We start from the raw sequence: 26,237 nt of genomic DNA, 5'->3' as shown, positions 1-26,237 counted from the left end.
AACTGCCACACCATAGGCAAAGTTATCTTGGATATTAGATCAAGATTGCAAGATGACGGGGAGAGTGGTCAAGAACAAAACTAAACAGCCCACGATGGAAGCGTTTGCTAAGACGCAACAGTCTCCAGCGGCATCGAGGCACAGTGGCGCAAATGTGCCCACGGAAAGTCCCCCAGCGACTGAAAATCACCAAATACTAACGGCCATTACGGAGCTAAGAGACTCATGGGGGACAGCAATGGCGGATCTGCGAACCTCCCTGGAGGCTAAAATAGACGCAGTGGGGATCGAGGTCAACCTGTTGCGGCAAGACGTCAGAGTGTTGGCAGACAGAACAAGTAGCTTGGAGAGTGCGTTCCAGACTAACACGGTCACCAGCACGGATAATGCAAAGGAGATCCACGTATTAAAGCAACAAGTGGCCAATCTAGAGAATCGTGCGGAAGAAGCCGAAGGGAGAGCGAGACGGAATAACATCCGTGTGGTTGGCCTGCCAGAGGGAGAAGAAGGCCAGGATCCTACGGATTATGTGGAGAGCATGATCCTGCAAGAAAAAGGGGCCGATAAACTCACACAAGGATTCACAGTGGAACGAGCGCATAGGGCCCTCACGAGGAAACCGAAGCCTGGAGCCCCTCCCCGCACAATAATAGCCAAGATACTGAACTATAAAGACCGTGAGAAGATTTTGGAATACTTTTCGCAAAGGGGGAACGATTGAAAGAGCTTCAGCCACTATTACAGTGTATCCGGATTATACAATGCTAGTCCAGAGGCAGCGGTATAGCTAAGTGTCGGTGAAGAGGAGGCTGCGCACGGTGGGCATCAAGTATATGCTTTTGTACCCTGCAAGGTTGAAAGTGTTGCATAAAAGCAGAATGTTCTTTTTCGACACCCCGGAGGAAGCAGCCACATGGCTGGACCTGCAGGGCTGCCCGGAACGAGATGCGGAACAGGCCCAAGAAGAGAACAATAAGTGACTGGATATTGTATGTATACTACTCTACCACATTGCCGGGTATCCGTATGCATAGTGTGGAAGTCAGGTTGTGATATACCTGATTTTGTGGGTACGTTATGTTCTGGAATATAGAGTATTGAACACATGAGGACATCAGATAGCATTGTGTGGTTGCATTGTAGCAAGAGGAGCGGCAGGATACAGGCACCTCACCCCCAAAGTAGTAGTAGTAGTAGGATAGCCATTAGGGCGCCCCCACCCCGCTGAGCTTCGAGTACAGGCTATCGCCAGAAAGAGCTAGATGCAGGGGTGCCTGAGATCCAGTTGAGGGGAGTAAAGTGGGGGAAGGGAATGGAGGTGGGAGGGATCAGGAAAGGGGTGTTTGGGGAGTTTGTAGTTAGGGGAAGTTTGAAATGGGGAACAAGCCTATATGCACTAAAATGGAAGCGTGATCTGGACTGCACCGGTGGGGTGGGGAACACTAACGGGCCGTGGGGGACCTTAAAATACTCACGTGGAATGTCAGGGGGCTTAACAGTTATTTAAAGAGAAACAAGGTAATGTTGTACCTGCGTAGACAAAAAATAGACATTGCATTATTGCAAGAGACTCACCTGACAAAGGAAAAGATGGAGATGGTTGCAAAGAAATGGAAAGGGGTTGTGGCGGGCTTGTCATATTCTGCTTATGCTAGGGGAGTGCTTGTCTGGGTGGCTCCGCATGTCCCGTTTCAATTGTTGCAGGAAATAGCGGAAACGGATGGGAGAATGGTCATAATAAGGGGATTGGTGGAGAACAAAGAGATAAGCATTGTGAATACATACGCCCCGAATCAAAATACGGCGGCATATTGCAGAACTCTGTGCACTAACCTTAGCATGTGTATGGGCAGTGCGGTGATCTGCGGGGGGGGGGCTTTAACTGTGTATTAAACCCAAGGATGGACAGATCAGATGGGAAGATTGATAGACCCGCCCCAGCTGATAAAGCATTGCAGACACTATTGGATGACTTTGGTATGGAAGATGTCTGGAGGATGAGGCACCCCCAAGAGAGGCAATACTCGCACTATACTAGTACTATACAATACTAGTGCAAAGACACTATTCTGCCCCGCAGCAGTTACATACGAGGCTGGACTATGTCTTTGCTTCACCAGAGGTAATGAGGGGGATTTCACTGGTGGAATATAAAGCAAGGGTCCTTTCAGACCACTCGCCCCTGGTCCTCGGATGGCAATACTGCCCCCCGAGGGCAAGGATCCCGACATGGTGCCTCAGAGCGGAGGCACTCAGGGACTCCCTTTTTAGGGAGGATATGAGGGAAGAGGTCATGAATTATTTTGAAACAAATACCGGTATTGTGGACTCGGCAGGCACATTGTGGGAAGCCTTTAAGGTGGTGATGAGGGGGATAGCCATTGCAAAGTCTAAAGGCCTACAGGGTGGGATTTTAGCCGATCTACAAGAAACAGAAAGGGAACTGGAAAAGGCACTGAAGCGGGAAAGTAATACGAAGGAAGATATGGAGCTGATACTCAGATTGCAATAGAAATGCGCGGGGCACTGGGAGAAACGGTGTAACCTCAACTATAAAAAATATATAGAGACACAGCATGCGGGAAGGGACAAGACAGGAAGGCTTTTGGCATGGTTATATAAGAGCGAAACCCCCAGACCCACGATTAGGACAATAACTAGAGAAGACGGGAGCATAGCGGACACCCAAGAAGGAGTTAATCAGGAGTTTACAGAATATTATAGGTTGCTATAGGGGGATGAGGGGGGAGGAAATCATGTGATGATAACAGAAACCTTGGAGGACATAGGACTACCTAAGATAAGCGTCGAGGAGAGGGAGGAGCTGGATGCACCGATCACATTAGAGGAGCTAGGAGAGGTGGTGAGGCAGCTGCCCACTAGTAGGACTCTGGGGGCTGATGGATTCCCAAGTGAATTTTATAAAGTATATAAAGAAGAGGTGCTCCCCCCAATGCTAAAAATGTTGAATGAAGCGTTTGAGATGGGGAGGCTGCCAGAGTCACTTAGAGAAGCAGTCATAATACTACTCCCCAAGCCCAAAAAGCCTGGGCATAGTTGTGGGTCCTACAGACCTCTGTCAATGTTGAACCCGGACAGCAAGATATTGACAGCGGTCTTGGCCAACAGACTGCAGAGAGTTATTAGCAAACTAATACACCCCGACCAGACAGGCTATGTCCCCAATAGAAATACAACTAATAACCACAGACGACTCCAACAGGTTATCGAGTATGGGAATGGGAACGAGGGTGAAATGGCAATTGTGTCATTGGACGCAGTTAAAGCCTTCGACTCAGTCAAGTGGCCATTGCTGATGGAGACTCTGGGGGGCTAAGAGATGGGGCCTGGATATATACAGTGGGCAATGATGCTATATAGTGAACCGTTGGCCAGAGTGAAAACAGGAACAGTGATATCGGAAAGGTGGCAACTCAGTACGGGTACCAGGCAGGGATGTCCAAGGTCCCCAATGCTGTATATATATTGGCCCTGGAACCCCTGGCAATATATCTTAGACAACAATATGATATCATAGGTATCGCAGTGGGAGGGGAGCGACACTTGATCTCCTTGTATGCAGACGATTTGCTGCTGTACTTGAGGCACCCGGAGGAGAATCTCCAGTACATCCTGGAAGTTATGGAGAGATATGCGGGGCTGTCTGGTATAGCGGTGAATCCCCAAAAATGAAGCATTTTCCCATTAGTTTGCTATAAAGGGACTCCAGTGGGACGGTTACCGGTGTTAAAGATACCGTGGACGGCTAAGACTTTTCGCTATCTATGGATAGTCATGTACCACACAGTCAAAGAAGCGCATAGGCACAACACGGAGGTAGCCATTAAGAAAATTGAAAATTGCATGAGATTTTGGGCGGAGCTGCCCCTGGCAATGATGGGGCGGGGGGCAATGCTAAAGATGGTGGTCCTACTTAGGCTCCTGCACTATTTTAGCAATATACCATACCTAATACCCAAGAGGTTCTTCATTAAACTGAACAGCATGTGCAGAGATTTCTTGTGGCACGGTACGCGAAACAGAGTGGCACTATGGAAGCTACAGAACTTTCATGAGAAAGGGGGGATAAGTTGCCTAATTATGAGGTCTACTACATAGCGAGCCAATTGCAGTATGTCGCCAAATGGCTCTCAGAGGACATATCTCCTGAATCCAGGCAGTTTGGACAGGACTGTGCTCCATATTACTTGAGAGGGGTTATCTGGCTGCCCAAGGCGGAAATGGAAGGGCGGCCCACAATGATGATACTTAGATGGAAGATGTGGCGCCGGGCATGCCTGATGATGGAGAACCCATCCCCATGTTCCCCGCAGTTACCACTAGTTGCTCTAACAGGGGGAGAAAGGCAACTGAGGATGATAATAAGGAGCCACTGGGAAACAGTTGGGTTGGTTACAATGGGAGACATCTGGCGGGAGGGGGCTATCGTGGATTTTGAAGTGCTGGGGGAGGAAACGGGGTTACACACGGGCCAATATATTACGTATCATAGAATGGTGCAGAGAATTAGGAGAACATGGCCTGAAACGGTGCTGGAAGAGGAACCAGATGCTATCATAGACACAATATATGATATAACAGAAGGGGGGCACGAGATCTCTAGATTTTATGAGATGATGATGTCCAAGATTGGGAAGGAATTAACACAATTGAGACTAGACTGGGAAGCGGAAGTAGGATCCCCAATGGAGGACGGGATGTGGGAGCATGCCCTGGGATACCATAAAAAAGTATAGAGGAATGCGAGATTAAAGCAGATACAACTGTATATAACGCACAGGGCATATATGACTCCCCAGAGAATATCTAGATTTGAAAATGCAAGACGACAGGCCTGCCCCAAATGTGACGAAGAAAAGGCCGACATGGTACATATGTTTTGGTCATGCCCAGTTATCGAGCGCTTCTGGGGTGAAGTAGCACAGAAACTAGCAGAGAAGGGGGTCAGGATCGAAATAGATACAGTATGGGCCTGTTTGCTGGGAGGGTTCCCCAGACCGCAGAAACTCAAGCATGTGAGTAAACTGAAAGATCTAGCATTTGTGCTTGCGAAAAGGAGAATCGCCATGGGATGGAAGACGTGCCATAGACCCCGAGTGGAGGTGTGGTGGAAAGAGTTGCAGAAATGGGCAGAGGCAGAAACTATGGTATGGCAAGAGGCAAGTACCTATTGCATTTGCGATGGTGTCCTTCCGCGGCTATTTTCCATTACAAGACGGACAAAACTTAAATGGAGCACTCTCCATAGCAAAGGTAAAAGGCAGCAGCCATACCAGAAAAGGAAAGAGGGGAAGAGGCTGATCGATGCACCAGTCTCTGATGTTGTGTGTGTCCCCACGGCCCTTGCAGGCACACGCACTCGCATGCATACAAAGAGGACACGGGACGCGATGTTGCTCGCTACGCGTCCCGGCAGCAAATGTCGCACGGACGCAGTTTATTCCTACTGCGCATGCCCGGGTCACAACGAGGCCCGCGCATGAGCTCTACCACAAACTGGGACGTCACATACCTTTTTAACTTTAACCAAAACAGTGTAAACCTTTGGGGTGTGCATACCCCTGCACAACCTGTGACCGTATGAGCGGACGCATTATCAACTTTAAGTCTCACCTCACATTCTCAGCTCAGTCACCTGAGTCCAGGACGTAGTCCTTGAGATGCCCCGGTAGCCTCCGCTCACGGCGGACCCGGTACCTTGGCGAGGTAGTGGGTGGTGTGGGACACCCCGGTTCAGAGTCTGTGGGGGCCCTGGCTTGCTCACCCCCCTGATCTCCAGGTGGCTCCTCCCACCTCACGGATTCCTCCGGAGCCCCGTTCTCAGCGGGCATCTCGAGTCTTTTGAAGAAAGATTGTTTGCGCGTGACTGTTCCTCGGTCGCAGGCCGCTGTCACCATCGTGCCTTTCACATGCGTTACCTTCCACGGGCGCGGCTCAAATGGTAGGGACAGCTTCCCTTCAGGGTGCCGGTTCCTGACCAGCACCGCGTCCCCTACTCGCACCTCCTTTTCCTGCAGACCCCTCAGTTCACTTTCTTTCTCGTTGCGCCTGGCCCGTTCTTCCTGGACTCCCTCGTCATTGATCATTCCTGGCAGACGGCCCTCCTCTTCCGGTAACATTCCCCTCGGGCATCGTCCGAACAGTGCTTCGGCGGGAGCCACTCCCGTGGACTGGTGGGGCGTTGTGCGATATTCTCGTAGAAATTCCACTAGTTTTCTCTCCAGGTCTTCACCGCCACTGGCGGAAATCCTTAGAACCTTGTTGAGGGTCTGCCCAGGATGTATAAACGGAAATGGCGACAGCCCCACAGGATGGCCAACGCCTCCCGTTCGATCTGCGAGTATTTCATTTCCGTGTTTGGAAGGGCCTTACTTGCGTAGGCAATGGGACGCATGTCCCCGCGTTCATCGGGTTGCAGCAGCACAGCACCTACTCCCACCGGACTCGCATCGACCACCACCTCCGACTCCACCTTGGGGTTGAAATATGCCATGGTGTCCCCATCGGACAGGGCGTTCTTCAGGGCCTGAAATGCTTCTTGTTCACTGGCACCCCATTTCCACACTGCGTCGTTTCTTGTTAGCACCCTGAGCGGATCTGCCAGCGACGCCATCTCTTTGATGAAACGCCCGCAGTATGTTACCATCCCCAGGAAACTCCTTACTTCCGTGGGGGACTGTGGGGCGGCGGTTTCCTTAATGTCCTTGACTTTGGCCGGGTCAGGTGACACACCGGCCGCGTGGAAGATGAAACCGAAGAAACCAATGCGGTCTTTGAAGAATTCGCACTTTTGCCGATGTAGGGTGAGCCCTAAGTCCTTCAGCCTCTGGAGCGTGCTCTCAAGTCTCTTCATGTGCTCTCTTTCCGAATCCGCGAATACTAAGATGTCGTCGCTCATGTTCAATACACCTTTTAGGCCTGCCAACGCCCCCCTGATGGTGTTCTGAAATACTTCGGCAGCTGACGAAACTCCGAAGCTCAGGCGTTTAAATTGGTATAGACCGTCATGCGTCGTGAAGGTCGTTATAAATCTGGAGTCCGGGTGAAGCTCAAGCTGGTGGTAGCCCGCCCGTAGGTCTAGTTTTGAAAATACTCTTGCACCTTGTAGCTCTCCGATGATGTTGTCTAGAGTTGGAGTAATGTGCCTCTCCCTCTTTATTGCGGCGTTTGGAAGGCGCATGTCTACGCAAATTCTCACCGCGCCGGGCTGTTTCGGCTTGGGTGCCACCACAATCGGTGACACCCAGGGTGTCGGCCCCTCCACTCTCTCAATAATATCCATGCTGACGAGTGATCGGAGCTCCTCCTCCACCTTCTCCCTGAGGTGGAATGATATCCTTCGGTGCTTAAGGGCTGTGGGTCTGATGGACTCATCAATATGTAGGCGCATCGGGGGAGCTTTCAGCTTCCCTATTCCCTCGAAGATGCCTGAGAACTTGTCCAGCAGTGTTTCGATGTCAATCTGGTAGACTTCATATGCAAAATGAACCAAATTGAGGGCCTCCGATGCAGCACAGCTGAGTAGCGAGTGAGGGCTAACGTCCGTGACAAAAAACCTTGCCTTGATGGTATTCTCACCTCTCGATACCGGTGACACGAACACTCCCTTGAGTGGCAACGGGGTGTCCCCTCCAAAAGTGAAAATCTTCGCCATGGATTTGTCCAGTGCTGGGGGGCCTGGGAGTCTTTGATAGTGTTCCTACGCCAGCACGCACACAGATGCTCCGGTGTCGATGAGGATCTGTGTCGGCACGCCCAGTATGAGCACCACACACTTGGGTTGTCTCTTCAGTTTGCTTCCTGAGGCAATGTTTGAAATGAAAAATACTTCGTCTTCGTCCTCTTCCTCTTCTTCAAGCTGCAACCTCTGTATCTCTTGTTCGAGAGCTGCGATGCTGCGCTGCCTTCTGAAACCGCTGCCCCATGCTCTCACTGGGCCTCTCTGTGTAGGCACAGGAGCGGGTGCGCGGCACATGCGGGCATAGTGTCCCTGTCCATTGCACTGTCCACAGGATCTTGTTTTGGCAGGACATTCCTCTACATGTGGCAGGTCATACCCGCAGTCTTGGCAGAGTGATCCGGGTGCTGCAAGATGCCGGTTCTCAGTTGTCTTCGGGACCCACTTATCCTTCAGCTTGGTCCGTTTGTTCATGGCAAAAGCTTCCTCCCGAGAGCTTGGCCTAACCGCTGCGTCCATGCTCGCTCCTCTGGATTCTGCCAGCTCGTACGTCCGGCCGCTATCTAGTATCTGCTGTAGTGTCCACCCCGGCTCCCTCAGTACTTGTCGCCGCAATTTACCTGAGCTGCAGCCCTGGAGGACCTGGTTTCTTATCATCAACTCCTTGTTGTCCCAGCGACATGTGCTGGCCATCAGCCTCAGTCTGGCACAGAATTGATCGAGGGATTCTTCCTCCCTTTGCTTCTCTTTGCAGAATAAAAATCTTTCATAGTCGACATTCGACTGTGCAATGAAGTGGTTTTCTAGCGCAGTCTTGACAGTGGTGTACGTGACCACTTGCAAGTTGAGTGATTCCTAGATGCGCATTACGTCCAGCCCAGCCGAATACAGAAGGGTCGCCCTTTTTGCATCATCGTTGGTGGTTCCGGTCGCTGTGAAGTACATCTCGAGTTTCTTCACCCATAGTAGCCACCTGGGGCCTAGTTTGGACGGGGGGCCTGACGTATCGAACTCCTGCATTGGTAACAGCGACCCCTGTTGCGTCCTCACCGCTCTTGTCGCTGCTTCTGTTTCTCCGTCGCTATCAGCCATCTTCACAGGTCGCACAGGCACCTCTGGGTGTGTTAGAGGCCGCAAACCTGGCTGGGGAAGGGGCTACACGTACCTCCGGTTGTTGTCTGTCGCCTCTTCCCCTTGTCTTGTCTTTCGTCTCTTTCACCCCTGTGTCTGTTTTCAGATTGTCCCCAGGTTGTTGGGGACAGTCAAAGGTTCCGAAAATTGACTGTGTCCTCTCTGGGTAGCAGCGCACGAGCACCTTTTCAGGCCGCTACTGCTCTGAGGAGAAAAGAACGTTAACGCTAGGTCCGCGTCGTGCCATTGCGTAGCGATACGGATTATACGCCCTCGTGTGTTGGGCGAATGCTATGGCGGCGATCCCATCCTCGTCGCCAGTTGTTGTGTGTGTCCCCACGGCCCTTGCAGGCACACACACACGCATGCATAGAAAGAGGACACGGGACGCGATGTTGCTCGCTACGCGTCCCGGCGGCAACTGCCGCACGGACGCAGTTTATTCCTACTGTGCATGCGCGGGTCACAACGAGGCCCGCGCATGCGCGCTACCACAAACTGGGACGTCACATCTGAGGCAGCAGTTGGATGGCATCGGCGTAGAGATCCACGAAGTGGTCGAAGAGAAGACCAAGATTAAACGACCATCGGTCGCAGGACAACAAACAATTAATTTGCAATAATAACTCCGACGAGCTCTGCATAAAGCGACATACTAATTGGGCAGAAAAAACTTTGAGGGACCTAGTCATGTGAGGGACTTTGAGTACACTACACGGCACATTAGGGATAGTGTTACAGTCACGCCCATGTCGACATCCCCCTTCGATCCTCGAAAAATAGAGGCAATACGGTCCGATTACCACGAGATGTCAGACTACATGCACAGCATGTGATTCTAATGAACAAGTTACTTACCTGTAACTATTGTTCTCCAGCATGGGTCTGTCATGGATTCACATGCACATGAATATTCTGGGAATCCTCGGTAAAGAAAAAATCAGTTTCACTTCTGAACTGTTATTCTCCCAACAACAAATCACTGGTCTCTGGGTCATACTGCCCCCAGCCAATGACTGCCCTCTACCTAAGCCCTTCCTCTGGTAGCCATCTTCAGATTTGGTAGCACTTAAAGTGGCAGTAGGACCAAGTGAAGAGCCGCAGAGGGGTAGGCGGGAGGGCTCGCATGTATGTGAATCCATGCCAGACTGTTAGGCAGAATCCTGGGCAGTGCCCTTAGGGACCACTACACAAGATTAAGACTACAGGTGGTAGTACAATTTCCCCTTTGGTACAATCCTGTACTACACAGTTAGAGTGGTAGCAGTAACGGAGCAGCCAGTCTTATCTCAAGAGCAAATGAGCAGTAGTAGAGATTACACAAAGGCCTACAATTACTGTGCCTCAAGCAAACGCTGACTCAAGGTTTATGGTTAAAAAATATAAGTACATTTATTTTTAGACCATCTGTTCACAAAACACTTCACTTCTATTAAATTAAAACCATACTTCAAATACACTACACACAACCAATTCCCCTTGTGCAGAATAATTCAAGGTAAGTACCTTTGGATTTGACAGACCATTGTTGTGAAACAAAGATGTTACCGGGGGTTATCACGCAATCACTTTTTGACAGTAATGATAGTTTGGTCTTACGAAAGAGAAGCGTACCCGCGAGCAGAAAATATTACCGTAGTCAAACACACTTAGCACATGAATTAATAAAAGAGTTGGGGATAAAAATCATAGGCAATACTTTTGTCAAGGCAGATAGAATGAAGAGACACTTTCTAAAACGTAGATAACAGTCAGTAGGCCTGCGCCAGTGTCAATGGGACTGGGGTCCTGTTGTCGAGGATCACAAGGTTAGAACAGTTCACGATTCAAGATTGCCAGGAGTACTTAGATATTGTCAAAAGGGGAAGGAAAAGTTATAAGAGGGAAGGAAGATAAGGACAAGCCTTTGGTGAGGAGAAAGGGGTTCACCCTAGTTCCTCGAAGTCTGACACAATACCTTATTCGTATGAAGAAAAGCTGGTGACACAGCAGTTGTTCCTGGTAGTTCCTGCAGACTCACGGTTCCCAAAGCTTCATTCGTGGGGACAAGAAGGACGACGTCTGGAGCGATCTGCACTACCCAGGGATGAAGCCAGCAGAAGCAAAAGCAACAGTGAATAAAAGGGGCACTCCTTTAAAAACAGGAGAGGCTCTTCAGATGGCTATCCGGACCACTACAGCTGTATGCAGCAATTTCGACCAAGAAGAGGATCCTCTGCCTGTGGAAGGTGAGCTGGTTGATCCCACCAGGCACAAGGGAAGACGACTCTGGACTGGATTGTCTCTTGTCGTTGAAGGGTAGATAGCTCAGGACTGCAGCAGGGCTTCACCGGGGCTCGGGACTTGCAGCAGTCGTCTTCTTCTCTGCTTCTCTTCGGTTCTTTGCAGTTCCAGTGGCGACTCGGACTTCCAGCCCAAGAGTCCTGCCTTTTATGCCAAAATCCCCCATTCACACAGCCTGGCTGTCAATCTCCCAGCAGGGGGGTTGTCCAGCCCGGACAACCACCTCAGCCAATCAAGACAAAGTGTGACTTGGGTTTCCTAGGATACCCTGTGCAGTGACTACACCCCTCCCTCACATTCAGCCCACCTAGACACCCAGGCGCCTAGAGGAGGGCTTCTTGGCAGAAGCCCGCCAAAAGACAGTGAACAAAGAACCCAAACCTGGTTTGCCGTGCAAAGTAAAACACAAGAAGGGCTTAACAAAAAGAAATGGCGAATAAGCCCGACCAGAGCCAAAAGAAAAAGTATTTGGTGAAGCAGGTTTTAAGTTTTAAGAGACCCTGTGCAGGGGGTGACTACACCCCTCCCTCACATTCAGCCCACCTAGACATCCAGGCGCCAGGAGGGGGGCTTCTCTGTAGAAGCCCACCAAATTACGGTGAACAAAGAAGGCAAACCTGGCTTGCCGCGCAAATTAAAACACATGAAGGCCTTTAACAAAAAGAAATGGGGAAAAAACCCAACCGGAGCCGAAATAAAAAGTATTTGGTCAAGAGGGTTTAAGTTCGAGGCTAATATAATAGCCTTAAACAGTACCACGTTTATATAGTATAATCGCAGTAGAAAAGTTAGGGTAGATAACACTGCCACCAGCCAAGTCTTAGTGTGAAGAGAGAAAAATAAAGCTCAGAGAGGCACAGACAAAAAGGGATAGGCACTGTTAGGCAGAATCCTGTGCAGTTCCCTTAGGGAGCACTACAGAAGATTAAGACTACAGGTATGAGAAAGAAATCCCCTTTGGTATCAGTCTGTACCACAAAGATGTAGTTGGTAGCTGTGGCTAAGCAGTCAGACTTATCTCAAGAGTGAGGTGAGCAGTATTCAGGGTTTACACAATAGGGCTACAGTACTATGGTACAAGGAAGCACTGACCAAAGCTTTGCATTAAAAAGAATATATATATTTATTTTACACACTTCTAGTTCAACACATAAATCACAGTTAATAAAGCAAGTTAAAATCAGTCAAGAAAAGTATACACAACTCCGTAGTTAAATTGTAGACAAGTTTGAGCAAGAGTGAAAACTGAGCAAAACGGCACAGTGAAAACCAAACACAAATGGCACTCTAGCAATTTCTTACAAGGGAGGGAAAGCACAAGTTATACAGAAATATCTTATTGCACACCCTAGCAACACTTCCCATAAGTTTGTGAACAAGTTTAGGCAAGGCAGTACTTTAGCATGGATAATACTTAAATGAAAACCGAGCAAAATGGCACTTCACAAGTTTAAAGAGTGGGAAGGAAAAGGTGGTTATAAGAAGTAGGTGCACCAACACAGTTCTAGTTGAGAAGCAATCTAGAGAAGGCAGTTCTAACAAATTTAGCCAGAGTCAATAGGCCTGTGCCAGAGTCAGTGGTACAGGGCAAAGGGCCCAGGAGCAAAATGTTCTTGTAGCTGAAGTCAAGTCTTTGGTTAAAGATTCAAAAAGGTAGATGCAGAAGGTGAAAGACAATGATTAGAAGAGGGGGGGTGGCCAACCCAACAGGTAGGTAAAAGATTTAAAACACCTTTAGCACTATCACACGAAAAAGGCGGCCTGGCGGAACAATGTACCTTAATATGAAGAAGTGGCTCCTGCAGTGGCGGTTGTTCCTGGTAGTTCCTGCAGTTCGGGTGATCCAGCAGAGGAAGAGAGGCTCTCGTTGTGGAGGAAGGTTCGAGTTACTGCACTACCCAGGGATGAAACCAGCCGCGGTGCTGCCCGACGAATAAAAGGTACGCTCCTTTAAATCACGGTCCGGGTGGACGGGTGCCTGGCTATGCAGTCTCTGAGTACAGGGTACTGGCGATTCGACCAAGGCAGGTCCAAGAAGGCGATTGGCAAACTGGTTGGCCCCACCAGCTCAAGGGAAGAAGGCTCTTGCAGATGAAGATCTTCTCTCATCGTGTGAAAAAAAAGTGGTGAGACGCTGTAGTAGGGCTTCACCGGTGGTTCAGTCGTTGCAGATGTCTTTGGCTTCTCTCCTCTTTGGCGTCTTAGTTCCAGTGGTGACGTCTTGCTCTTCCAGTCCTCAGGACCCTGCTTTTATCATGCAAAAAGATCCCCATTCATTCAGCCTAGCTGTCACTCACACAGTGGAGTGGTCATCTTGGCGGGAGACCCTCCAGCTTATCAGGACAGAGTGCGACATGGGTTGCTGAGGCAACCCTGTCCAGGGGTCCTACTCCCCCTCCCACACAATGGACCCAACCCAGACTCAGTGGCGCCGAAAGGAGGGCTTCTTGGCAGAAGCCCGCCAAAAGGACTAACAAAGGATCCCCGACATGGGTTAGGAGTTTAGAGAAAGACACGAGAAAGAAGTTATATTAATGTTCTGGCAAATAAAACCTACCGGAGTAAAGTTAATATTAAAATACACCGGCGGTATGTTAGAGGCTGTCAGAAAATGTGGTAGCCTCGAACAATGGGAAAATCCCATAGGGAAATATTTGCGGTCAAATATTTATGGAAGTAACCACTGCCACCAGCCAGAAACTTTTGAGAGAGTGACTGTACGGTACCCTCTCGAAAATGAACACCAAGGAAAAACTATTAACCCTTCCCAGTAGCTCCATAGTAAGATGGGTTGTACTGGTTTAGTTCATAAAAATTGACTAGTAAAGTCAATGGGGACTTTATATGCCCTGGGAGACAGTAGTCAGTCCCAGGGTATGGAGTCTATGTTTGGGGGTCACTATGACACCCCTGTATTACTGCACGGAGGGTGCTGTGTAACACATGTGCATAAAGATGGTTCCTATGAGGGTGAGACATTACAAATTAGACATTAAACACAAAAATAGCCTAGAACACACATAGCAAAAATGCCTAAGAGTGGGAAAAGAGTCACACTCTTAGCTGGAGAAAAAAACAAACCCTTCAAATCCAGCAAAGCTGCTGGCGGACTCTATAGGTAAGGGAAATTAGCCATAAGATGCAAATTCTCCCTAACTAACCCTTTCCAATACTCAATGTAAGATGGGGTGTACTGGGTCTGTAGTTTTTAAATGACTACATAAAGTAAATGGCAACTTTATCTGTTACTGCAGGACAGTAGTCAGCCCCAGAAAAATGGAGTCAGAGGGAAGTCTCAAAGACAACCCTGTGTCACTGCACGGAAGGTGCTATGTAACACACAAAAGTGGGGCTCGTGGAGTGGTGTAGCCCCAGAGTCCAAGATCACACCAACAGTAGAAATACACATGGCAAAACACATGTAAGAGTGGAAAAAAGACTCACACTCTTACCAGGTGGAAAAAATAAACCCCAGAAATCCAGAAAAGCTGCTGAGGGACTCACTAGGTGAGGGGAAATTAGCCATAAATGAGAATTCTCCCTAACACAGGCCCATACTGGAGAACAGTTACTGGTAAGTAACTTGTTCCTTCTTCTGCATGGGGTCTGGCATGGATTCACATGCTCATGAATAAAGAATACATAGCAGTACAAATATGCACAACCACGGGAGGTGGCAAGGCTGAACATTAAGCATCTCTTACCTCCTCACCAGGCTCACCTTCAAGCGAACAGGTTGCGCAGCACTGCTTGGCCGACTCTGGACTCCTCCCTGGAATCCCTGTCGATGCAGTAGAACTTTGTGAAGGTGTGTGTTGACCTTCACGTAGCAGCCCTGCAGATGTCCAGCAGGGGCACACCTGACAGGAATGCTGTAGTTGCAGTGATCACTCTGGTCGAATGGGCTCTCGCACAGCCAGGCAACGGTCGGTTTGTCAAACGGTGACAATGGGTGATGCAGCCGGAGAGCCTCCTGGAAAGGGCCTTCCCATGGTTCAAAGTTCACGAACAGTTGAGACGTCTTCCGAAACTCTTTGTGCGGTCCATGTAGAACTTCAGCGCTCTAGCCACATACAGAGAGTGCAAAGTCCTCTCAGCCGGTGACTAAGGTGTCGGGAAGAACACAGGTAACGCCAAGGGCTTGTTTAGATGAAAGTCCGACGGCACCTTGGGCATGAAGGAGGGGTGTGTCCGTAGCACCACCCTAGTCTTGTGGAATGTCAAGTAAGGTGGTTTACAAGCGAGGGCCTGGATCTCCCCCACTTGTGCAGAGATGATGGCCACAAGAAACACTGTTTTCCACGATAAAAATTTCAGTGGCGCAGAATGCATAGGCTCGAATGGAGGACCCATGAGCCTAGTCAGCACCACATTGAGCTCCCACGACGGGGCCAGAGCCTTCACGGGTGGTAAACGGAAAAGTCCTTTGATGAACTCCTTGACCCGTCGGTGTGACCACAACCGGCCCAGAGTTCTGGTGTAGCGGGAGATAGTCACCAGGTGAATCTTGATGGAGGTATGAGCCAGCCCCGCTTTGGCCAGCGATAGCAAATACGGCAGCACCTGCGGAGCCATAATCCATAGAGGGTCGATCTTCTGTGCCCGGCACCAGACAGCGAACCTCTTCCACTTAAGTCCGTAGCATTTCAGTTTAGATGATGCCCTGGCCTTGACAAGCACCTCCTTGCAGTCCGCCGGGATATCATATCCTCAAAACTCTAGCGCTGCAGGAGCCAGGCCTGCAAGTTCAGCGACTTTGGGTCGTGGTGTAGGTTTGCCCTCCTCCTCTGGTGAGATCATCTGCGGCTGCCAGAAGCTTGACTGGAGGTGACGCTTACAAGTCCAGAAGGTCCAGGTACCATATCTGTCTCGGCCACCCCGGTGCGACGAGGATCATCCTGCACCGGGACCGTCTGAGTTGGTTGACTAGCCGAAGAAGCAATGTCGGGAACACAAAGAATCTGGCTGTCCCAGGGGAATGAGAATGCATCCCCATACTCCCCGGATGGGGAAACCTGCTGGCGAACCTCCGGCACTTGATGTTCGTCGCCAACAGATCAATCTGGGGATTGCCCCATCGACAGAAGAGAAGATCGACTTGGTCCTGCCGAAGCTCCCACTTGTGACAAGAGCGCAGCTCCCTGCTGAGTGAGTCAGCAATGGTGTTCTTCACTCCTGCCAAATGCAACAGGACGAGGAACATCCCCTGGGCAAAGGTCCAGTGCCATAGGTCCTGCGCCTCTCTGGAGAGTGCAGGGGATCTGGTGCCCCCCTGCTTCCGATTGTAGAACATTGTGGTGGTGTTGTCTGTGAAGACCCGTATCACCTTGCCCCTAAGGGATGGAAAAACAACTGGAGGGCCCAAAACACTGCCCGTAGCTCCAGTACGTTGATATGCAATGACTTCTCCAGTAGCCACATGCCTCTTGCGTGGAACCTTCCGGTGTGCACACCCCATCCTTCCAGGGAGGCGTCCGTCGTGACCGTCTCCTCATGAGCTAATAAGGTGGGGTCTGGAAGTCTGCACCCGCCAACAGAGGTGCGTGCACTCCCCACCACCACATCGCTCGACGGAAATCATCATCGAGAGATCTTGTCCTCAAAGCTCCCAGATACCTGGATCTAACGGGCATCGAGGAACTCTTGCAGTGTCCGCATCCGCAGCCTGTACAGCCGAATGAGGTATATGCATGACAACATTATGCCGAGAAGCGACTTGATAGACCTCACCCATGCTATCTTCAGGGTCAACAGTCATTGTACCTTGCCCAGGATGGCCACTTATCCTCTCCTCCGACGGAGATGCCAGGCATGACACCGTGTTTAGTCGGAACCCCAGAAACAGAGCGTCTTGCGATGGCACCAAGCATAATTTTGCATAGTTCACTGAGAACCCCAGCTCCGTCAGTAGCTGGACAGTTCCTGCCGTGTGTGGGACGGCGGCCTCCCTCGATTTCGCTCAGATGAGCCTATCGTGCAGGTAGGGGTAAACGTGGACCCCCCATAAACGCAGATGCGCTGCCACTGGCGCTAGGCACTTGGTGAAAACCCTTGGCGCTGACTTCAATCCGAAGGGAAGGGCCTTGAACTGATAATGTTGCCCTTGAAACACAAAGCGCAGTAACTTGCAGTGCCCCTTGTGCATGGGGATGTGAAAGTAGGAATCCTCCAAGTCGAGCGACGATAGGAAATCCCCCTTCTTCCAGCTGTCCTAGCACGTGCTGAAGGGTGACCATCCGAAAGTTCCGGGATCTGATGTACTTGTTCAGATGGCGGAGGTCTCCAACCGGCGTCTTCTTCTTGACGAGGAAGTAGCGAGAGTAAACTCCGGAGCCTCTTTGGAACGAGCTCTATTGCGCCCTTCTTCAGCATGACCCACACCTCCAGCAGAAGCTGTGGGACGTGGTTTTCCTGCCTGGCCACGGGTGGTATGTGCAGACACCTTCTTTGGAATTAGAGGGTGTGTCCGTGGGCCAGAGCGTCCGGCACCCAACGGTCGGTGGAGATGGACTTCCACACACTGACGAAGTTCGCCAGCCAGCTTCCCACCAGGGTGCAAGGGTGAGGGCCCAAGGTCACGGCCGGTTCAATCATGCTTTGCCACAGATGCCCCACCTTGGGGACCTTCGCGACGACGGCGACCTCCTCCAGACTTGCCTGTAGGCCTCCTGACGGTAAGATAATGAGCTTCCGCCGAAGCCCTTGAAGGAACCTTGGGATTTTCTAAAGGATGGCGATCGCTGTTGAAGCGTGCCCAAGGCATGAGCCGTCTCGGTATCCACCTTAATGGCTTGAAGGGACTCATCCACGGTCTTCCCGAACAAATTATCCCTGCAGAAGGGCATGTCCAATACCCTTGACTGCACCTCCTGGCGAAAGTTGGTGGCCTTCAACCATCCCCGCCGAAGGAAAACGCTGTTGCCCATTTGGCGAAATCCTGTGTCTGCAATGTCCGTGGCCACTGTAATGATATGGTCCGATGCCACATCACCCTCCTGCAGGATCTCCAATGCTTCTGCTCTCTTGTCATTGGGAAGGCAGTCCAAGAAGGGAGCGATTTTAAACCAGAGCTCCCTGTCGTAGCGTGCTACGATGGTGAGGGCGTTGGCCGCATTGATGGTCGTCACTGCTGATGCGATTACTAGTCCCATGGCGTCCAACTTCTTCCCCTCGCTGTCCGGAGGTGGGGGGTGGTTAGGGGGCATACGCTGATGCCGCAGAGCCAGAGGATTTCTTCCTCGTCGCTGCGACTACTGAATCTGGGGAAGGCTGGGACCTCAAACACTTGGCTGCAGAGTCCGGCACCCTGTACCTATTTTCATACTGGTCCCTCTTCGCTGGGGCCGAGGACTGGTTCTTCATAAGGAACAGCCCTTCATCCCAAATGTCGTCCAACAGAGGAATGGACAGCATAGTCTTCCTCTTTGCCTAGCGGCGCTGGTACACAAACCCCTCTTCTTTTCCTCAGGGGTCAGCTGAAACAGGTCAGAGGCCCTAGAGATCATGGCATGGAACGAGACGATATCGTCTGGCTGTGAGGCTCTAGGCGGCGTAGATGGGAGGTATCCTAAACCGCCGTCATTCGTACCCGTCGTCGCTGTGTCTGGGTCCGTATCCTCCCACAGTGGAGGGGAAAGGGGCGACGGGTGAAAAGGCGGTGGAGGGCGAATTCTCCTTTTGTTGGTAGGGGGCGTACCTGATGGCCCGGGTGCCGCAGGATCCTCCAGTGTTGCGGGATCTTCCGTCGGCAGAAGGGGCATCCTCGTCCGAATCTCTGAACACAGGTGTGGATTGCCTGGAGGATGTCCACCGAAATGTCTGCTAGGGGGTGCAGTGGTTGCTGAGGTGGCGGAAGTGGGTGCGACTGAGGCAGCGGTGTAGGGTTCACCAACTCCTCCACGGCCTGCTCCTCCTCTGTCTCCTCACCACTCTCGACGTCTCCCTCCCATAGGCCTTGGCCTCGACAAATTTCTTCTCCAAAATGGTCTGAAGAGTAGAGTGTTCGTGCCCTGCAGGGCTACCATGCCCCCCCCTTCTTCTCAACTAGGGGAGACTGTTTCGGCGAGATGGTGGGCATCGCCTTCTCCGGTGTCTTCTCAATAGGCTGAAACGACGATCCCTCCTGGCAGGCAGGGAAACTCTCGCCTTGAGGACCGTACCCTGTGAACCCACGTCCGCAGCCTTCGCTAGGGACACCAATGTGCCTTCAATGAAAGGCTTCGCCGGGTGAATCTGGGCCTGCGCGACCATGGTTGAGCTAGGGGCCTTCACCTTGGGAGGAGGGTCAGTGGCCCGCTCCCCCTTGGCCTTCTCTGACTGGTACATCCGGGGCTTCCCCAGAAGCTTATCCGGGTGGTCCGACATCCGGTTCTTCACCAAACCGGAGTGCTGGCTCGTGGTCAAAGGTGCCGGAGAGGCTGTGCTCGCCCTGGCCGTCGGGGAGCCCTTTGCAACGGCACACCCAGTGCCCACCCAACTCGTGGTGCTTGGCCTTATGTTGGGCCCCCGTCGCTGGGGCGCTCTCAAAGGTCTTAGAAGACCGCTCAGATTTCTTCTTGTGGCTGGGGGAGGCATGCTGTCGGGACTCACCCATAGCAGGGGCCTTGGCCTGGAGCCACTCGGTGAGGCGCCTGCACCGGTCCTTCATGGTGCAGGGGACCATCTCCTGGCAAAATGCACAGTCATCTTCCACGTGTGTTTGGTCTGAATGCAGGCAGTAGAGGCAACAGAGTGCCCATCGTCCATGTAGGTGTTCCGTAGGCCGCATCCTGGACAAATCCTGAACAGAGGCGTTGAGTCTTCCTTCTCTTCTGCCATCTCCACGCTGGGTAGGCCTTGAAGAAGCTTCTGGAATCCTCCAAGAAGATGAAAAATCACCCTTGAGGGGCACTGAAGAATCCGACAATGGGTCCACGTTAATCGGAAGATGGAATGATGGAGCTTGAGGCTCGATTGACTGGAAAAATAGAGTAGAACTCATAGGGAAAAATAAAAATGCAAAACGCAGTAAAAGCTTGAGAGCTATAGCACGAGGACTCCCAATACGGTAAAAATCTGTAGATGGCTGCCAGAGGAGGGGCTTAGGTAGAGGGCAGTCATTGGCTGGGGGCAGTATGACCCAGAGACCAGTGATTGGTTGTTAGGAGAAAGACAGTTCAGAAGTGAAACTGATTTTTTCTTTACCGAGGCTTCCCAGCCGGATGACGGGGAATATTCATGAGCATGTGAATCCATGCCAGACCCCATGCTGGAGAAGCAGATTAACAAGCATCAGAAGACATCTATCCGCCACTCTATAATCATACTATTGTTTACTTACCCCTACCAACTGTTCACTGTTTTTAGACTGTATATACTGTATATTTAGACCGGTTTATACATTATACGTTATGCAGAACCTTATGTAAAGATGTGTAAATGTACATTGTATCCATTTGCTGTAACTTGTAACTGCCTCTTAAACATGCGCCCAGATGCCCCGGGGCAAGGTGTTTATGTTTGTTCATGTTTATTTATATTGCACGCCAGACCCGAAGGTATGAGGGCGCAGGAGCATCAAGGTTAGTCACAGCTTGGTTACAGTGCTGTACAGTAATTTACAGTGTGTACATAGGGTAAATCAGTTGCGATAGATGCAGTGATATACAGTTTACAAGTATACATATTTACATAGTTTACAAAAGGCAAGGTAAGTTATCAGTCAATTAACCGTAATTGTTCTTTATCCACTGAATGTAGTTACGTCTAAAGTGTGTGTAGGTTTGAGGTGTTCTTAAGGAAGGTGGTAGGGAGTTCCAGTGTTGGGCTGCTTTCACCTGGAAGCTGTTGTCGCCCATTTTGGTTCGTTTGAACCTGGGAATTGTGAGCAGGTTTGCATTGGTGGTTCTGGTGGGCCTGTTTGGGTTGTATCTTTTTATTCTGTCGGCTAAGTAGCGAGGTGCTGCATTGTTGAGGCATTTGTGTGTTAAGGAGGCAACTTTGAGCAGGATTTTGTCAGTAGTGGTAAATCAGTTATGGGTTCTCCTGATGTTGGAGATGTGTTCAGCACTGCTCTGAGAGCATTGTTTTGCAGAATCTGGATTTTGTTAGTAACCTGTTTGTTGGCTCCTACATAAAGGGCATTACAATAGTCCAGTTTTGATAGTACAAGGGCTCTGGCTAGGGTAATGCAGTTCTGGGTGGAGAGGAAGGGTTTGGTTGCTCTTATAAGCTTACATGTTTAGGCTGTGGAGGCGGCCATGGAGCTAACCTGTTTGTGGAAGGAGAGGAAAGAGTCTAGGCAGATTCCTAGGGTTTTTACTTCCTTGGCTACCTTGATCGAGTTGCTGTCTATAAGGAAACTGGTGTAGTTGTGATCCACTTTGATTAGGTTTGAGGTGGATCCGAGGATAATGAGTTCAGTCTTATCATCATTCAGGCATAGACTGTGGTAGGCCATCCATGCCTGGATGATGAGGTACACCCTGTTCACCAAGGCCAAATCCTTATTGTAATCTCCCGTCAACGGGATGAGGATCTGGGTATCATCTGCATAATTAGTGTAGATAATACCCAGACCGTCGAGATCGTCAAACAGGGACTTTGTGAACACGTTGTACAGTGTGGGGGAGACGCATGATCCCTGAGGGACCCCACATGTTATGGGGATGGGGTCAGCAGAAGCTGAGGTGGAGAAGACACGCATAGATCTGTTACTCAGGAACGACTCGATCCAACCAATGCCTTCTTGGGAGAAGTGGGCAGCCAAGTCCAGATGGTTGCATAGAATTTTGTGATCTACTAGATCAAATGCTGCCAAGAGGTCTAGAAGAAGCAGTAAAGCAGTTTTCCCATTATATCTCAGGGTGTTGATTTGAACCTTAAGATCGATAAGAGCAGTTTCTGTCCCGTGTTGGGGTCTAAAGCCTGATTGCCGGATACCCAGGAGATGGTTTTGTTCGAGGTATTTTTGTATTTGTTGATAGGCTGTCTTGTCTAATATTTTGAGCAAGAAGGGGACGGTGGTAATGGGTCTGTAGTTAGTGGGTATGAAAGTGTCTAGGGAGGGTTTTTTGAGTAGAGGGAGAACCCAATACTCTGAGATGGTTGGGGATGATGCCTGAAGAGAAGGAGGCATTAATGAGTTTGGTAATGAATGGTGAGAGGTCTCTTGCCGCATCTTTAATAATTTGTGAAGGGCAGGGGTCGCCCTGGCAATTTGACCGTTTAAGGCGGAGGATGATTTTTTCCACCTCTAACATGGAGACTTTGGAAAACCTGAAGCGGGTGAGTGGGTTGGGTGTAGGGTACTGGGTTGTGGGGGAGTGTTAGTAGAATTAGTTAAGGATTCTTTCTTGTTAATTTTAATTTGTAGGCCTGCGACTTTATTGGACAGGGTATTTTGGACACTAGTGTACCATTGTTTGTCTTTCACACGTGTGTCTGGGACTAGGACAGGTGTTTCCAACTCTTTAATGATGATGAACAATTCTTTAGTACTAGATTTGGCTTTTCTCTGTGATATTTGTAATATTCTCTGGTTATATGATTCTTGTTTAGCAGTTATGTTTTCTTTTTTGTATGTGGAGGCTATTTTATTGAGGATCAGCTTGTTATTATCTGTAGGTGATTGTCCTCAGGCTTGTTCCTTTTTGCGTTTCTCTAATCTGAACTTTTAAGTGAGTAGAGAACCAAGTGTTCAAGTGTTTTTTCGGCTTGCATTTTCTCAATTTTAGCGGTGCAATAGCATATAAGGCTGAGCACATGATTTTGTTGTAACCTTCTACGAGGTATTGTGGGTTGGAGGTAGCTGGGAGTTGGTTCAAAGTCGGGAGAATGAGGGGAATTTGTTTTTCCACTGTGATGTTTTTCTTGCTTCTCGTAGGGAGTTATTGGTGATTGGGCTTGAGGCTTCGAGGGTGAAGGTGAGGAGATGGTGGTCGGACCATGGTTGAGGGGAGTTTGCAGTGATGGAGGCCACAGTTATGGTCTGCTACCCAATCGAGGGTTCTCCCTTTGTTGTGGGTAGAGGTGGACACTCTTTGGGTGAAGCCTAATTCTGACAGTGTGTTGTTAATGAGGGTGGCTTGTGGGTCTTTGAGGCCTAGGTTGAAGTCTCCTAAGAGGCGGCTCTGGGAGGTATTTTTTAGGTTGTTGGTAAGGATGGTGTTGAGATCTTCCTCGAAGGAACCTAAGGGTCTAGGAGGTCTGTAGAATAAGTGAATGGAGATAGTTTGGGAATAGGCAGTGGGCAGCTTGGCTGTGAGCGATTCGCATGATGGGAGGTGGTTTGTGGAGTCAAGTCTAATGTTGAGGTGTACTTTAGCAATTATGGCGAGGCCTCCGCTTCTGAATTCTGTTCTATCCGCTCTGAGGATAGTATAGTCATCAGAGATGGCTAGCGAGAGAGCTGGGCCAGCGGCTGCATGGAGCCAGGACTCAGTGATGGCTATGAAATCTAGTTTTTCTGCTAGAATGAGGTCTGCTATATCAGTGGCATGGGCTACTACAGATCGTGCATTAAGTCGCCTCTTATGGGCGGGGCGATAGTTTTAGTGTGGGTAGGTGTGGTGGCTGTGTTATGAGCCTTATGCTTGGTCATAGTATTAGTTGGGATGTACTTGAGTCTGTCCATGGGAAGGTTGGTGGGAGTGATCGTGTGCATGGACATGTGATGGTTAGTCAGTTTAGTCTGGATGGAATCTCTGGCTCAAGGCTCATATAGTTTAAGTAGTCTGGCACGTAATCTGGCATTTCTAGCGGAGAGGCTGCATGGCATGGAGAAGTGAGGCAGAGTGGGTGTGACATAAGGCATAATGGAAGGTGGAGTGGTGCCTATGGAGGCAGAGCTAGGGGTAGAGCTGGGATAGATGGAAGAGTTGATAAGGTGGAGAATTACTCTCAGCGGTACCATGTAGATGCCTGGTAGGTACATTCCGTTGGCTATAGGTGAGGTGCGACAATCAATGGCAGGGCAGATCTGGGCTGAGTACAGCAAGGGTGATGAGTGCCACAATCAGATGGCAGTGCAACTAGATGCAAAATGAGGCTATCAGGTGGCAGGGCGGCTAGGTGCTGGATGCGGTATTCAAATGGAAGGGCAGGTGGCTACTAGATACAGCATAGATGACAAAGTGATAATCAAAGGCAGAGCAGCTAGGTGCAGGGTATAATATTCAAGTGGCAGTCAAAAGGCAAGCAAATGGCAGGGTGGGTAGCTGCTAAATGCAGCATAAATGCAGGCGCACACAGTAGACGGAATCAACATTAGCTAGGGTACACACCAAAGGCAGGTGCAGAGGAAGCACAGGCGGCTAAAAGGCATAAGTAGGCATGTTACATATTTGTTATAGTGGACACTGTAGTCAAGGGTAGCTGGGATACGCACAGTATACAACATGGCTAAGGTGGTGTATGTCTCTCAGTTAGAGAGGTAAGCACACAGTTGATCACAGTGATTGAGTATACATCGAGCAGTCATTTTAACGGAAACATGGTAGGTGTACGTTCGTTGGATTGTGGCAGGATTTATGGGCACAATTTAATATAATTTTGGCATTGAACATTACAAAGTTGAGCAGAGCATTGAAGCACGCGTTATAGAGTTCTGAGTCCAACAGCGTGTAGCGAGCGGTCGGGAAAGGCCGATAGGCAGACAACAGCGTTAGTGTGTCTTATAGTAGGTAGATGCGGGTACGAGGGCAGAATGCAGCGCGAGGTGAGCTCGGCCGTGGGGTTATGAGGCTTCAGTTAGCCGATCGGCTGCATGCGAATACATGCAAGTCTGATGCAATGCGGTATAGGGTCGCGTGGGGAGACTTGCTTTTATGCAGGCAGTGTTGGAATGGGGATTTAGGCAGCAAATGTGCATTAGATCGGGGGACACAATATGCAGATAGAAAAAGCTGGATCTTACCAGGGTGGCGACAAGGTGCAGTGCCCAAAGCCCAGCGGCTCCAGACAGGCTCACGACAGGATTGTGCCTTGTACTGTGCGCCTTAGGTTGTGGTGCCGGCTCTCGCCTTCCGGTGCTCTATGCCCCAGGAAGTAGCCGCACTGGCCAATCGTGGCCTGTTAGCATCGGGCCTGTTAGCATAGCATGTGCGCACTACAAATAAAATAAATACAAATACATGCATTACGTACCATAATAGCATTTCTGATGATTGTATCTGCTTAGATTCACATGCTGTGCATATAGTCCAACATCAGTATTGCATCTCATCTTTCAAGAATCAAAAGAGGACGCCGACATGGGCGTGCTTATAACACTATCTGTCACGTGTAGTGTACCCAAAATCCCTCACGTCGAGGTCCCTCTGGTTGTGTTTTTTCTGCTGTGAGGGAGCCTTATGACTATCCTGAGTGAGTACAGATAGACAGAAAGTAGTAAGATGTCCAAGTTCCTTCTACTCTGAGCGGGGGAAAAGGGTGAGCGCATCTGAATCTAAGCAGATATAATCATCAGAAATGGCATTACGGTAAGTAATGCAGGTCTTCTGATGCTTGTTATTCTGCTTAGAATCACATGCTCTGCATAGACTAGTGAGCAGTACCAAGAGATAGTGGTGGGATGTGTGAAAGAACAGTAGTAAAGATGTTTTAATACTGCTTGTCCCACCTGAGAATTAGACCTAGGGTGTGTTTCTAGGCAGTAGTGTTTTGTAAAGGTGTGTACAGAACTCCAGGTTGCTGCTTTACAAATGGACTCAGGTGGAACATTTGCAATGAATGCTATGGCAGACCCCATGCCCTGAGTAGAGTGCTCTAGGCTTAAAGGGCAGATCTCTCTTGTCAATAGTGTAGCACAGTGTAGCCACTTTGAGATTTAGAGTCAAGATCCTCTTCTCTGCCAGCTGCCACTGAAACAAAAAACGGGTTTGTTTTTCTTAGTGGTTTTGGTCTTTAGATAATACCAAAGCAAACCAAGCATCAGCAGGATCGCAGGAATGATATTTGCTTCTCTGGACTCCAGCTGGTCAAGCCGCATGTCAGAGGCGGGGACCGGAAATTACGAAAACTTGAAGCTCGCACCATTTGCCAACTTTGTTGTCTGAAACTTTGTCTTAATCAAGAACACAAGCTGAAAGTGTTTTTGCGACTGAGGATAAGCACTGGAACATTGTAATACACCCATATGTATGGC

This window comes from Ambystoma mexicanum, chromosome 6q, assembly GCF_040938575.1.
Source record: "Ambystoma mexicanum isolate Mex_15411 chromosome 6q, UKY_AmexF1_1, whole genome shotgun sequence".
In the NCBI taxonomy this organism is placed as follows: Eukaryota; Metazoa; Chordata; class Amphibia; order Caudata; family Ambystomatidae; genus Ambystoma; species Ambystoma mexicanum.
This window is presented reverse-complemented; position numbering follows the sequence as displayed.